The sequence below is a fragment of the Triticum urartu genome, chromosome 3, assembly GCF_003073215.2.
Source record: "Triticum urartu cultivar G1812 chromosome 3, Tu2.1, whole genome shotgun sequence".
NCBI classification, from domain to species: Eukaryota; Viridiplantae; Streptophyta; class Magnoliopsida; order Poales; family Poaceae; genus Triticum; species Triticum urartu.
Window position 1 is genome coordinate 517261158 of NC_053024.1, and position 15068 is coordinate 517276225.

The 15068-nt window shown below is 42.0% G+C and overlaps 1 long non-coding RNA gene across 1 annotated transcript; it reads right to left on the reverse strand.

The window, feature by feature from the left end:
• Positions 1 to 250: 250 nt before the first annotated feature.
• On the reverse strand, positions 251 to 5313 carry LOC125544743. Its single transcript, XR_007299648.1, has 3 exons — positions 3499 to 5313; positions 1040 to 1207; positions 251 to 650 (listed from the first exon to the last, which is right to left on the reverse strand). It is a non-coding gene; the product is annotated as an uncharacterized LOC125544743 (long non-coding RNA).
• Between the last annotated feature and the right edge of the window lie 9755 nt (positions 5314 to 15068).

Consider the following 15068-nt stretch of genomic DNA (forward strand, 5'->3'; position numbering starts at 1 on the left):
TGGCTAGTCTGTATAATTAGAAGAATAGAAGCTTTTCAAGAGATCATCTCTTCAGAGTAATTAAGAATAAAGATAAATCATTAAACAGTTCCCTTAACAATCACAATGTGATTCTACCTTTTCAAAATATTTGTATGCAACTTTTTATTTTTAACACTCTTTACTTCTCCTGGTAAGTTGTAATGATGTAAACTGCTTCAGGTGGTAATCCTGCCTAAAATGTTAGATCAAAGTTGCAAAGAGAACCTTGTGGCACACTCACCTATGAGTAATGATTAGATAAAGATCTGCTTCTGCCTTTCGAGTAATGTTTAGATAATGTAAGGTTAGGATCCCATAATTCCCCCAAAAAAGATATCAAAATAATTCAACAATCTACAAATGATTATGATATACTCGTAGAAGAACTTGGAGATGTTCCGGTAAGAAGCAAGATTCCACCTTCTGCCATTGGCTTTTGGATAATATAATGACACGTATATAGAGAGTCTTCACTGCTGGCACGAGCAAGAAGCACGGAGAGTGGGCATGGGCGAGCCGCAAATAGGATGCAGCCTTGCCAGGGGTCGCGTAGGAACACGCTGATAACCACGAATAGAAGTAGCAACAATCAGCTCAATTCACCTCACTTTGTAACAGAAAAATCACACCTACAATGGAAGCAACATAAGTACATCACCATCGGTCCAACACCAAACCAATGAGCCTTTAGATCTGCGGACCTGCTATTTTGATGTGTTCACTGGAAGAATGTACAGTCGGGGTACAAAGTAACGGTTGAAAATAATGCAGAATAATATTCTCTAGCTTAATATACAAAGGAAAATAAAAAGATCATTATGACAGACATGGGAAAGGTTTGAGATAGGTTCTACATTAGTGCTCAAAAAGCCACTGTCTAGCTCAGAAAGTCATTTACTTTTGATAGCATCATCGATTTAATCTTGATTTTCTCAAGTGAATAACAATTCCTTATTGTCACCAACTACAAAAAAGGAAATGTGAATAAAAGGTTGCTGTAAGATTTGAGGCAGAATACCTCCAGGGAAGTTGGACCCCTACTCTCAAATGTCTTGTTGTTGTCCTTGTTATTGGCATACTTCACATAATGATCACGCATAAGGTGAAAAACGTCTGCCAGCATGAATTTCAAAACTGCGCTAGTCCTTGTACCATGGAGAATAAGCATCTTCTTGCCATTCTCAAACTGGGAAACAAACATTAGAGCAGGGTAAAACACATAAATACTATTTCTAGTTTCTCAACATGGAAGGTTCGATAGCAACAACTTCTCCAATAGCATCTGGAAAAACGATATGTAGATATCCACATGATATATATGTTGGGGATCATAGCAGAAATTTAAAATTTTCTATGCATCACCAAGATCAATCTATGGAGTAATCTAGCAATGAGTGGAAGGAGAGTGCATCTACATACCCTTGTAGATCGCTAAGCGGAAGCGTTCAAGTGAACGGGGTTGATGGAGTCGTACTCGTCGTGATCCAAATCACCGATGATCCTAGCGCCGAACGGACGGCACCTCCGTGTTCAACACACGTACGAAACGGAGACGTCTCCCATGCCTTGATCCAGCAAGGAGGAGGGAGAGGTTGAGGAAGAGAGTCCAACAGCAGCACGACGGCGTGGTGGTGATGGAGTGGCAGTTCTCCGGCAGGGCTTCGCCAAGCTCACGCGGAGGAGGAGAGGTATTGGAGGGGAGGGGCTGTGCCAGGTTCCAAGGGTGTGGCCGCCCTCCTACCCCTCCACTATTTATAGGTGGGGAGAGAGGGGGCCGGCCCCCCTAGATCCCATCTAGGGTTGAGGGCGGCGGCCAAGGGGGGAGGAGTGCCTCCCAAGTCAAGTGGAGGCCCTCCCCCTTAGGGTTTCCCCTCTCCCATGCGCATGGGCCTTGGGGGGGCTGGTGCCCTTGGCCCATTAAGGTTAGGGCGCCACCCTACAGCCCATGCTGCTGTATTGGACGTGGTGGAACATTTTCCGGACCTCCGGACCCCTCCAGAATCCTCCGGAACCTTCCGGAAGCTTCCCGGTACAATACCGGAAAAAACCGAACTTTTCCCGGAACCCGAACAACAACTTTCCATATATAAATCTTTACCTCCGGACCATTCCGGAACTCCTCGTGACGTCCGGCATCTCATCCAGGACTCCGAACAACATTCGGTAATCACATACAAGTCTTCCTAATAACCCTAGAGTCATCGAACCTTAAGTGTGTAGACCCTACGGGTTCGGGAACCATGCAGACATGACCGAGACAACTCTCCGGCCAATAACCAATAGCGGGGTCTGGATACCCATGTTGGCTCCCACATGTTCCACGATGATCTCATCGGATGAACCACGATGTCGAGGATTCAATCAATCCCGTATTCAATTCCCTTTGTCCAGCGGTATTGTACTTGCCCGAGATTCGATCGTCGGTATCCTGATACCTTGTTCAATCTCGTTACCGGCAAGTCTCTTTACTCGTTCCGTAACACATCATCCTGTGATCAACTCCTTGGTCGTATTGTGCACATTATGATGATGTCCTACCGAGTGGGCCCAAAGATACCTCTCCGTTACATGGAGTGACAAATCCCAGTCTCGATTCGTGCCAACCCAACAGACACTTTCGAAGATACCTGTAGTGAACCTTTATAGCCAGCCAGTTACGTTGTGACGTTTGGCACACCCAAAGCACTCCTACGGTATCCGGTAGTTGCACAATCTCATGGTCTAAGGAAATGATACTTGATAATAGAAAAGCTTTAGCATACGAACTACATGATCTTTGTGATAGGCTTAGGATTGGCTTGTCCATCACATCATTCTCCTAATGATGTGATCCCATTATCAACGACATCCAATGTCCATGGTCAGGAAACTGTAAGCATCTATTGATCAACGAGCTAGTCAACTAGAGGCTTACTAGGGACATGGTGTTGTCTATGTATCCACACATGTATCTGAGTTTCCTATCAATACAATTCTAGCATGGATAATAAACGATTATCATGAACAATGAAATATAATAATAATAAATAATTTATTATTGCCTCTAGGGCATATTTCCAACAATATATGGCATGAGAGCTTTTACCATAGCTGATCCAAGTTTTCTACACATGATTTGCAAATAATCTGATTAATCCTAGTCACAACCAGAACTTTTTTAAATCAAGGTATATGATCTTGGGATAAATTTTTGTTCTCATTGTCAAAATTACCAAATGACCATAACTAAGAACCACATCCTAAAATCAAGCATTTTTGTGAGAATCGGCAAAAGCGCGGACACACACATACCATAAACGTTTGTTGAACAGCAAATCAAGCTACTGATTTCCATCATATGGCAACTCGAAAAAAATCATATGTGGCTATGTACAACATATATCCTAATCGACGTCCAACCAATGAAGTCCCATCACATTAAACACATAATAATGTTTATCCACTTGGACTAACATATCAAGATCAAAGTCTGCTCACCATAGGTGGCTGGAGTCACGTATCTAAGCAGTGATTGCCAATGTGTGGCCACCGGCCGGCTACCGCTGCAGCTTCCATTCCTTGTCTCCCTGTTCACATGTACCTAGCAGAAGCATACATATCTACATATCATTAATGGATTGTAATCAGCAAGCAGCAGCCTTCTGTATGTAGATGTGTAACAGTAAGCGAGTAGCAGCATGAAATATCTGTAGTAACAAGCTGCTGTTCTCTTCTCCGATCTCTCTATATATGGAATAGTAGTATAGCACAAAAGAGCAGCAAATATAGCAAAACCAAAGCAGCCTCAGCAAGGCAACATACCTCTATAGAGGAAGACTAATGTTTTTTCTTAACTCAGATATAAAACGGCAACGAAGTGTATAACTATCTCTTCTTATGAATACAAATATTGTACACTAAATAGCAGATTAAATTACAGTGATCATTATCTACATTATATTGTAGAGCGAGCATATATTTATATACACAAGAGTCATATATTTGAAGTGTTTCTTGCTGTCAACACCTAGCCAAGATAAAATAAGTAGACCTAAAATGAAATTCGAGATGGGCGTATATCACAACAAAGAAGTACGAAAAGTTTCCATAAGAAAAAGAACTACAAAAAGTTAATTGTGTACAAAAAGTTCATTGTGTACCAGTACTTCTATCAGTGACCCAGAGTAAAGATTAGGCTTCGCCTTGCTATATTAGTGTAGAATATAAATAACTAAGGACAAATAGAAAGACTACCAACAGATGGTATTTATCCTGCTCTTTCTTCGTGTAGAACACAGGTGAATAAATAGGTGTTCAAACTATCTACTTTTTTCTTCTGTTAGCACATAGGAAAATTGAAAAGACATATACGAACAGAAGAACCAAAAAATTCTGTATATGATCACCAAAAATGGTTGTCTACTACCAAGTTGCAGCAAGATGATCTGAAATATAAATCAAAGGGATCTGAATTCTGAAGTTGCCTGTCGTCTAAAAGTGGAATATGAGTAGCACATTGTAGGCATAACCTTAGTGTAGTAGCCAAAGGGGTCTATCCCCCTCTCTCTCATGTCACCAGCTAATCATATTGGATAATGCAAAGTCAATTAGACAAAGGATCAAACTCTGGTTGAATATCTCCCGTCCACTGCCTCCTTTATCTTGTGACAGCCGCGCAAAGTAAATTCCATCTCTAATCTTGGCACTCTGAGACTATTAGTTCATATCCATGTGAATGGCCTCTTTCTGCTACATTAAAACTATCTAAAAAATTGACCTCACGTAAGGGGATTCATGGACTATTCATGTAATAGATTAGACAAGGTAAATTCCACCCATAACCATGGCTGCAGTCTTGGCAACCGAGAACACCTGTATGCCGCCCAACCTTCTCTCCAAATCCTTCTCCTCTGGGTCGCCAGGCGTGTCAGATGATCCACCCTATCGCCCATCACGAGTCTGATGACGGGGAGCGCGAGATGGCGAGCCCATAGGGCGCGCTTGATGGCAGGGCTGAGCAGGATGCCAATCGATCGCTCAGCGTAGCACCGTCCATAGGTCAGATCAGCCATCAGGCTGGTGGAGCTTGGAAGGGAGGCTGGGAAGGTGAACAACAAGGGCTTGGACATTGGCGTCTCAGCCTCGTAACCTCTTTATCTTGGGCGGGAGCATCACAAAGACGGAGGCAGCGGCGAGCGAAGGGAGGGGCGCGGCGGCGGCAGCGGATCAGCACCAGCGAGTGGGGTTAGGGCGACGGCATGCTGTAGCGGGGGCGGCGGCAGCGGATCCGGTCGTGAGGAGAGGATAGAGCATAGAGGAGACAACCGTACTTGGGAGATTAGTACCACCTCATTTATATTATGATTTTGTCCATACAAATTGTAAAAGCATATTATAACATAAGAAGAAAGCGTATTGTGACGGTGAACCCACGGAGTCAATCCGTGCTTTATTATTAGGGAAAAGAAAAGATATATATTTGATGGTACCGCACACGCTAGGTATGCCCTATACAGATAGTAGCCCCTAAGACTCTGGTTGTTGTCCAGAGGCGGCAAACAGAGAATCATAGTCCCATGTAATGATCATGCTGCTCACATGTGCAGGCGGCTGAGGGTCCGGTGGCTGGCCAAACTGATGAGTTTGCCGAACTAGGGCGGTAGCTTGATGCGGCAGACGACTGCATCGTGCTTGTGAACAAGCGGCTTGACGAGACACAGGGTATGTATTCTCCGGTGGTCAATAGATATTAAGAGGAGCATGATGCTAGTATCTATAACATGTTGTGACTGCAGATGGAGCTGCCGCCACGGAGACCCTTCGGGCGGAGCTTGCCTGAGCCAAGGAACAAGCCAGGAGAAGTGATGCGGCCTCCCTAAAGGCGGCTGAAGAGTTAAGAGCCGAACAGGCTGCTCATCGCTAGAGCGAAGAAAAAATAGCCAAGATGGCTATTGAGCTGAAGGATGCCGCTGACCGGTATGAGCTTCTTTAAAAGTAGAGCCAAGTGAAGGAGGAGGACCTGTAGAAAGCCATGGTAGCATTGCTACCTCTTAAGCACTGCGTTGGTTTTCCCCGAAGAGGAAGGGATGATGCAGCAAACTAGCGTAAGTATTTCCCTCAGTTTTTGAGAACCAAGGTATCGATCCAGTAGGAGGCTACGCGCGAGTCCCTCGTACCTGCACAAAACAAATAAATCCTCACAACCAACGCAAAAATAGGGGTTGTTAGTCCCTATAAGGCCACTTACGAGAGTGAGATCTGATAGATATGATAAGATAATATTTTTGGTATTTTTATGATAAAGATGCAAAGTAGAATAAAGGCAAAGTAAACAGCAAAGGAAATAACTAAGTAGTAGGAGATTAATATGATAAAGATAGACCCGGGGGCCATAGGTCTCACTAGTGGCTTCTCTCAAGAGCATAAGTATTCTACGGTGGGTGAACAAATTACTGTTGAGCAATTGACAGAATTGAGCATAGTTATGAGAATATCTAGGTATGATCATGTATATAGGCATCACATCCGAGACAAGTAGACCGACTCCTGCCTGCATCTACTACTATTACTCCACTCATTGACCGCTATCCAGCATGCATCTAGAGTATTAAGTTAAAAATAGAGTAACGCCTTAAGCAAGATGACATGATGTAGAGGGATAGACTCATGCAATATGATGAAAACCCCATCTTGTTATCCTCGTTGGCAACAATACAATACATGCCTTGATGCCCTTACTATCACCGGGAAAGGACATCGCAAGATTGAACCCAAAGCTAAGCACTTCTCCCATTGCAAGAAAGATCAATCTAGTAGGCCAAATCAAACTGATAATTTGAAGAGACTTGCAAAGATAACAAATCATACCTAAAAGAATTTAGAGAAGATTCAAATATTATTCATAGATAGACTTGATCATAAACCCACAATTCATCGATCTCAACAAACACACCATAAAAAAAGATTACATCAAATGGATCTCCACAAGAGAGGGGGAGAACATTGTATTGAGATCCAAAAAGAGAGAAGAAGCCATCTAGCTACTAACTATGGACCCGTAGGTCTGAGGTAAACTACTCACACTTCATCGGAGAGGCTATGGTGTTGATTAGAAGCCCTCCGTGATCGATGCCCCCTCCGGCGGAGCTCCGAAACAGGCCCCAAGATGGGATCTCGTGGATACAGAAAGTTGCGGCGGGGAAATTAGGGTTTTGGCTCCGTATTTGATCGTTTGGGGGTACGTAGGTATATATAGGAGGAAGGAGTACGTCGGTGCAGCAACAGGGGGCCCACAAGGGTGGAGGGCACGCCTAGGGTAGGCAGGCGCGCCCCCTACCTCGTGGCCTCCTCGTTTCTTTCTTGACGTAGGGTCCAAGTCTCCCGGATCATATTCTTCCTAAAAATCACGTTCCCGAAGGTTTCATTCCGTTTTGGACTCCGTTTGATATTCCTTTTCTTCGAAACCCTAAACAGGCAAAAAACAGCAATTCTGGGCTGGGCCTCCGGTTAATAGGTTAGTCCAAAAAATAATATAAAAGTGGATAATAAAGCCCAATAATGTCCAAAACAGTAGATAATATAGCATGGAGCAATCAAAAATTATAGATACGTTGGAGACGTATCAAGCATCCCCAAGCTTAATTCCTGCTCGTCCTCGAGTAGGTAAATGATAAAAACAGAATTTTTGATGCGGAGTGCTACTTGGCATAATTTTAATGTAATTCTTCTTAATTGTGGTATGAATATTCAGATCCGAAAGATTCAAGACAAAAGTTCATATTGACATAAAAACAATAATACTTCAAGCATACTAACAAAGCAATTATGTCTTCTCAAAATAACATGGCTAAAGGAAGTTATCCCTACAAAATCATATAGTCTGGCTATGCTCTATCTTCACCACACAAAATATTTAAATCATGCACAACCCTGATGACAAGCCAAGAAATTGTTTCATACTTTTGACATTCTCAAAACTTTTTCAATTTTCACGCAATACATGAGCGTGAGCCATGGATATAGCGCTATAGGTGGAATAGAATGGTGGTTGTGGAGAAGACAAAAAGGGAGAAGATAGTCTCACGACAACTAGGCGTATCAACGGGCTATGGAGATTCCCATTAATAGATATCAATGTGAGTGAGTAGGGATTGCTATGCAACGGATGCACTAGAGCTATAAGTATATGAAAGCTCAAAAAGAAACTAAGTGGGTGTGCATCCAACTTGCTTGTTCATGAAGACCTAGGGAAATTTGAGGAAGCCCATCATTGGAATATACAAGCCAAGTTCTATAATGAAAGATTCCCACTAGTATATGAAAGTGATAACATGAGAGACTCTCTACTATGAAGATCATGGTGCTACTTTGAAGCACAAGTGTGGTAAAAGGATAGTAACATTGTCCCTTCTCTCTTTTTCTCTCATTTTTTTCTTTTTTTCTTTTTTTATTTGGGCCTTTTCTCTCTTTTATGGCCTCTTTTCTTTCTTTCTTTTATTTTTCGTCCGGAGTCTCATCCCGACTTGTGGGGGAATCCTTGTCTCCATCATCCTTTCCTCACTGGGACAATGCTCTAATAATGATGATCATCACACTTTTATTTTTCTTACAACTCAACAATTACAACTTGATACTTAGAACAAAATATGACTCTATATGAATGCATCCGGCGGTGTACCGGGATATGCAATGACTCATGAGTGACAAGTATGAAAGAATTATGAACGGTGGCTTTGCCACGAATACTATGTCAACTACATGATCATGCTAAGCAATATGACAATGATGGAGTGTGTCATAATAAACAGGACGGTGGAAAGTTGCACGGAAATATATCTCGGAATGGCTATGGAAATGCCATAATAGGTAGGTATGGTGGCTGTTTTGAGGAAGGTATATGGTGGGTGTATGATACCGGTGAAGGTGTGCGGTATTAGAGAGGCTAGCAAAGGTGGAAGGGTGAGAGTGCGTATAATCCATGGACTCAACATTAGTCATAAAGAACTCATATACTTATTGCAAAAATCTACAAGTTATCAAAGCAAAGTATTACGCGCATGCTCCTAGGGGGATAGATTGGTAGGAAAAGACCATCACTCGTCCCCGACCGCCACTCATAAGGAAGACAATCAATAAATAAACCATGCTCCGACTACATCACATAACGGTTCACCATACGTGCGTGCTACGGGAATCACAAGCTTCAACACAAGTATTTCTCAAATTCACAACTACTCAACTAGCATGACTTTACTATCACCATCTCCTTATCTCAAAACAATTATCAAGTATCAAACTTCTCATAGTATTCAACACACTCATAAGAAAGTTTTATTGTTAATCTTGCATACCAAACATATTAGGATTTTAAGCAAATTACCATGCTATTAAGACTCTCAAAATAATCTAAGTGAAGCATGAGAGATCAATAGTTTCTATAAAACAAATCCACCACCGTGCTCTAAAAGATATAAGTGAAGTACTAGAGCAAAATTATATAACTCAAAAGATATAAGCGAAGCACATAGAGTATTCTAACAAATTCCAAATCATGTATGGCTCTCTCAAAAGGTGTGTACAGCAAGGATGATCGTGGTAAACTAACAAGCAAAGACTCAAATAATACAAGACGCTCCAAGCAAAACACATATCATGTGGCGAATAAAAATATAGCTCCAAGTAAAGTTACCGATAGAAGTAGACGAAAGAGGGGATGCCTTCCGGGGCATGCCCAAGCTTTGGCTTTTAGGTGTCCTTAGATTATCTTGGGGGTGCCATGGGCATCCCCAAGCTTAGGCTCTTGCCACTCCTTGTTCCATAATCCATCAAATCTTTACCCAAAACTTGAAAACTTCACAACACAAAACTTAAAGTAGAAAATCTCGTGAGCTCCGTTAGCGAAAGAAAACAAAAGACCACTTCAAGGTACTGTAATGAACTCATTCTTTATTTATATTGGTGTTATACCTACTGTATTCCAACTTCTCTATGGTTTATAAACTATTTTACTAGCCATAGATTCATCAAAATAAGCAAACAACACACGAAAAAAAAAGAATCTGTCAAAAACAGAACAGTCTGTAGTAATCTGTAGCTAGAGCAAGATCTGGAACCCCAAAAATTCTAAAATAAATTGCTGGACATGAGGAATTTATCTATTAATCATCTGCAAAAATAATTAACTAAATATCACTCTTCAAATAAAAATGACAGCAGTTCTCGTGAGCGCTAAAGTTTCTGTTTTTTACAGCAAGTTCAACAAGACTTTCCCCAAGACTTCCCAACGGTTCTACTTGGCACAAACACTAATTAAACACAAAAAACACAACCAAAACAGAGGCTAGATAATTTATTTATTACTAAACAGGAGCAAAAATCAAGGAATAGAAATAAAATTGGGTTGCTTCCCAACAAGCGCTATCGTTTAACGCCCCTAGCTAGGCATAACAAGCAAGAATAGATCTAGGTATTGCCATCTTTGGTAGGCAATCCATAAGTGGCTCTCATAATAGATTCATAAGGTAATTTAATTTTCTTTCTAGGAAAGTGTTCCATTCCTTTTCTTAATGGAAATTGGAATCTAATATTTCCTTCCTTCATATCAATAATTGCACCAATCGTTCTAAGGAAAGGTCTACCAAGAATAATAGGACATGAACGATTGAATTCTATGTCAAGAACAATAAAATCTACGGGCACATAATTCCTATTTGCAACAATAAGAACATCATTAATTCTTCCCATAGGTTTCTTAATAGTGGAATCCGCAAGGTGCTAGTTTAGAGAGCAATCATCAAAATCACGGAAACCTAACAAATCACACAAAGTCTTTGGAATCATGGAAACACTAGCACCCATATCACATAAAGCATAGCATTCATGATATTTAATTTTAATTTTAATAGTTGGTTCCCACTCATCATAAAGTTTTCTAGGGATAGAAACTTCCAATTCAAGTTTTTCTTCATAAGATTGCATCAAGGCATCAACGATATGTTTAGTAAACACTTTATTTTGATTATAAGCGTGAGGAGAATTTAGCACGGATTGCAACAAGGAAATACAATCAATCAAAGAGCAATTTTCATAGTTAAATTCCTAGAAATCCATAATAGTGGGTTTAGCAACATCTAGGGTTTTAATTTCTTCAATCCCACTTTTATCAAATTTAGCATCAAGATCGACAAATTTAGAATTCTTGGAACACCTTCTAGGTAAAGGTGGATCATATTCAGTCCCATCATTATCAAGATTCATATTGAAAAACAAAGATTTAATAGGGGACACATCAATAACTTTTAGATCTTCATCTTTATTTTCATGGGAATCTGGTTTAGCGGCCATCTTATTAACTAAGGTAGCCTTCCTATCCGAAATTTCAGCAGTTAATTTCTCAAGATGAGCAATTTGGGATCTTAAACCATCAAATTCTTTAGACATATCATCAAGCTCTTTATTCATAAAACTCATAAAACTTTTCTGTTCTTTAAGCTCGTTTCTGAAGAAACTATTATGTTCAAATTGCAAGACCATGAAACTCATGACATTGCTTTCGATCTCTTCTAACCTTTTAAGGTGAAGGTCACCAAATTTAGGTAGAGCCATCGTGACAAGCAAGTAAACTAACACACAAGCAAACAAAAAGCAAGCGGGCAAAAAGAGGCAAATAGAGAAAGAGAGGGAGGATAGAGAGAGAGGGCGAATAAAACAGCAAGGGTGAAGTGGGGGAGAGGAAAACGAGAGGCAAATGGCAAATAATGTAATGTGGGAGATAAGGGTATGCGATGGGTACTTGGTATGTTGACTTTTGCGTAGACCTCCCCGGCAACGGCGCCAGAAATCCTTCTTGCTACCTCTTGAGCACTGCGTTGGTTTTCCCCGAAGAGGAAGGGATGATGCAGCAAAGTAGTGTAAGTATTTCCCTCAGTTTTTGAGAACCAAGGTATCAATCCAGTAGGAGGCTACGCGCGAGTCCCTCGTACCTACACAAAACAAATAAATCCTCGCAACCAACGCAAATAGGGGTTGTCAGTCCCTATAAGGCCACTTACGAGAGTGAGATCTGATAGATATGATAAGATAATATTTTTGGTATTTTTATGATAAAGATGCAAAGTAAAATAAAGGCAAAGTAAACAGCAAAGGAAATAACTAAGTAGTAGGAGATTAATATGATAAAGATAGACCCGGGGGCCATAGGTCTCACAAGTGGCTTCTCTCAAGAGCATAAGTATTCTACGATGGGTGAACAAATTACTGTTGAGCAATTGATAGAATTGAGCATAGTTATGAGAATATCTAGGTATGATCATGTATATAGGCATCACGTCCGAGACAAGTAGACCGACTCCTGCCTGCATCTACTACTATTACTCCACTCATTGACCGCTATCCAGCATGCATCTAGAGTATTAAGTTAAAAACCGAGTAACGCCTTAAGCAAGATGACATGATGTAGAGGGATAGATTCATGCAATATGATTAAAACCCCATCTTTTTATCCTCGATGGCAACAATACAATACGTGCCTTGCTGCCCTTACTGTCACCGGGAAAGGACACCGCAAGATTGAACCCAAAGCTAAGAACTTCTCCCATTGCAAGAAAGATCAATCTAGTAGGCCAAACCAAACTGATAATTCGAAGAGACTTGCAAAGATAACCAATCATACATAAAAGAATTCAGAGAAGATTCAAATATTATTCATAGATAGACTTGATCATAAACCCACAATTCTTCGGTCTCAACAAACACACCGCAAAAAGAAGATTACATCGAATAGATCTCCACAAGAGAGGGGGAGAACATTGTATTGAGATCCAAAAAGAGAGAAGAAGCCATCTAGCTACTAACTATGGACCCGTAGGTCTGAGGTAAACTACTCACACTTCATCGGAGAGGCTATGGTGTTGATGTAGAAGCCCTCTGTGATCGATGCCCCCTCCGGCGGAGCTCCAGAACAGGCCCCAAGATGGGATCTCGTGGATACAGAAAGTTGCGGTGGTGGAATTAGGGTTTTGGCTCCGTATCTGATCATTTGGGGGTACATAGGTATATATAGGAGGAAGGAGTACGTCGGTGGAGCAACAGGGGGCCCACGAGGGTGGAGGGCGCGCCTAGGGTAGGCAGGCGCGCCCCCTACCTCGTGGCCTCCTCGTTTCTTTCTTGACGTAGGGTCCAAGTCTCCCGGATCATAATCTTCCTAAAAATCACGTTCCCGAAGGTTTCATTCCGTTTGGACTCCGTTTGATATTCCTTTTCTTCGAAACCCTAAAAAAGGCAAAAAACAGCAATTCTGGGCTGGGCCTCCGGTTAATAGGTTAGTCCCAAAAATAATATAAAAGTGGATAATAAAGCCCAATAATATCCAAAACAATAAATAATATAGCATGGAGCAATAAAAAATTATAGATACGTTGGAGACGTATCAAGCATCCAAGGAAACCCGCTCTAAAATCAGAGCGGCGAAGGAGGAGCTTCGTCAAGCCGGAGATATCACGGCTAGGAAGCCCTTTTTGTTACGGACGAAGTTTGGAGATTCGAAGTATGCCCCTCTGGATCAATTATGGAGTGCTGCAGACGCATACTTGGACTTGGCAACGAGTGCTGCTGATGCGACTGAGTTTTTCAGAGATCAAAAAGATCACGAAGTGGAAAAATTGTTCTGGTCGCAGTTCAGTGCTCCAACGCGTCCGCTGCTGTTAAATGAGAAAATGGCCGAGTGGGCTGAGCTCCATAGGTTGTCCGGGCTTGCCATGAGGTCTGTCGTGGATCATCTTTGGCCGAAGGGCCAAGGCCGAATAGTTATTTTGGTCTAGTGCAACGATTCCTTGGTGTTGTGCCGCATATCGACGCTGTAAAGAGGTCGGTGTGCATAGAGGGTGCGCGGATGGCTCTTGCCCGTGTGAAGACATACTCGGCAGAGGTGGATGCTACCGCTATTGCAACCTGGGGTCCGGCCGTAGGCCAGGTCTCGGCCGAGCACTATTTTGAAGAAGTCCTAGAAGGCGCTCGGTTAATAGAGGCTCGGTGCTCGAAGAGTATCATGTAGAGTGACATGTATCCCAATTGTAAAAACAATGCTATTTGGATTATAAAGGCTGTGTTTATAATTTTGCCTGAAAGTATTATGATGCCTCCTGTGCGGTCGTTTATGTATGTATATAACCTGAAAGTTTGCAGTCGGCGACTTCAGCCCCCACGCATATAATGTGGGGGTGTTCGGAAAAGCGCGTATTCACACTTAATCCAACGTCTTGGTCCATTAAGGAGGTGATGGTGTGGCGAACAAGGCAATCATACTATATAGCTTTGACACTTTCACTTAGCCATAGGAGTTTGACGGTGGGGCTACTATATATCCCATGGTACTTCCGCGCTCATCCGAATACGGGGTGCGTGCATACATGACCGGGAAACCGGCCCTTCGTTAATGCGGAGGAATCACGAAGATTCCGCTGAGTCATCGAGTGGTTGATCAGTCTCGCGCTTTATCATGACAGTCAATTTTCGGCTTTCTCTACTGAGGTGCTCGTCCAGATGAACCAGGGCACAATAGCAGTAGTTCTCCCGGTGCCACCTTAGCCGATAGAGTGGAACGTAAGGTAGCAAAACACGGGAGCCGGGCAAACCCAACTATTGACCAAAGACATGATTCGGAGCTGATGCGTATAAGGACAAACTCGCGACGCCGAACACTCCCTAATGTATTCGGTATTTACAACGTATACTGGGCTGAGTAATGCCCTCGATAATAAGCCCTAAATCTCTAGGTACGTGCATTAGTCTGACATGACGAAATGCCAATAACACCAGCATCCCACTTGGTTATGTTGAGTATCCAGAGGGTGTGAAGCAACAAGAGACAGTAAAAAGGTTTACACAGGGTCTTAATCTAAAAAGAAACCTTTGAGCGGGGCCCTGCTGCACGTCTGTGCATGTTTCTCCGTTGTGCCGTATCCTGGAAGGGTGTAGCACGATTATCATCTGTACACGAGAAAATCCCAGGTGAAAATCTTCGTGCGAAAAATTGGTTATTCTTAATAAACCATCAAAATTTAATCTAAATA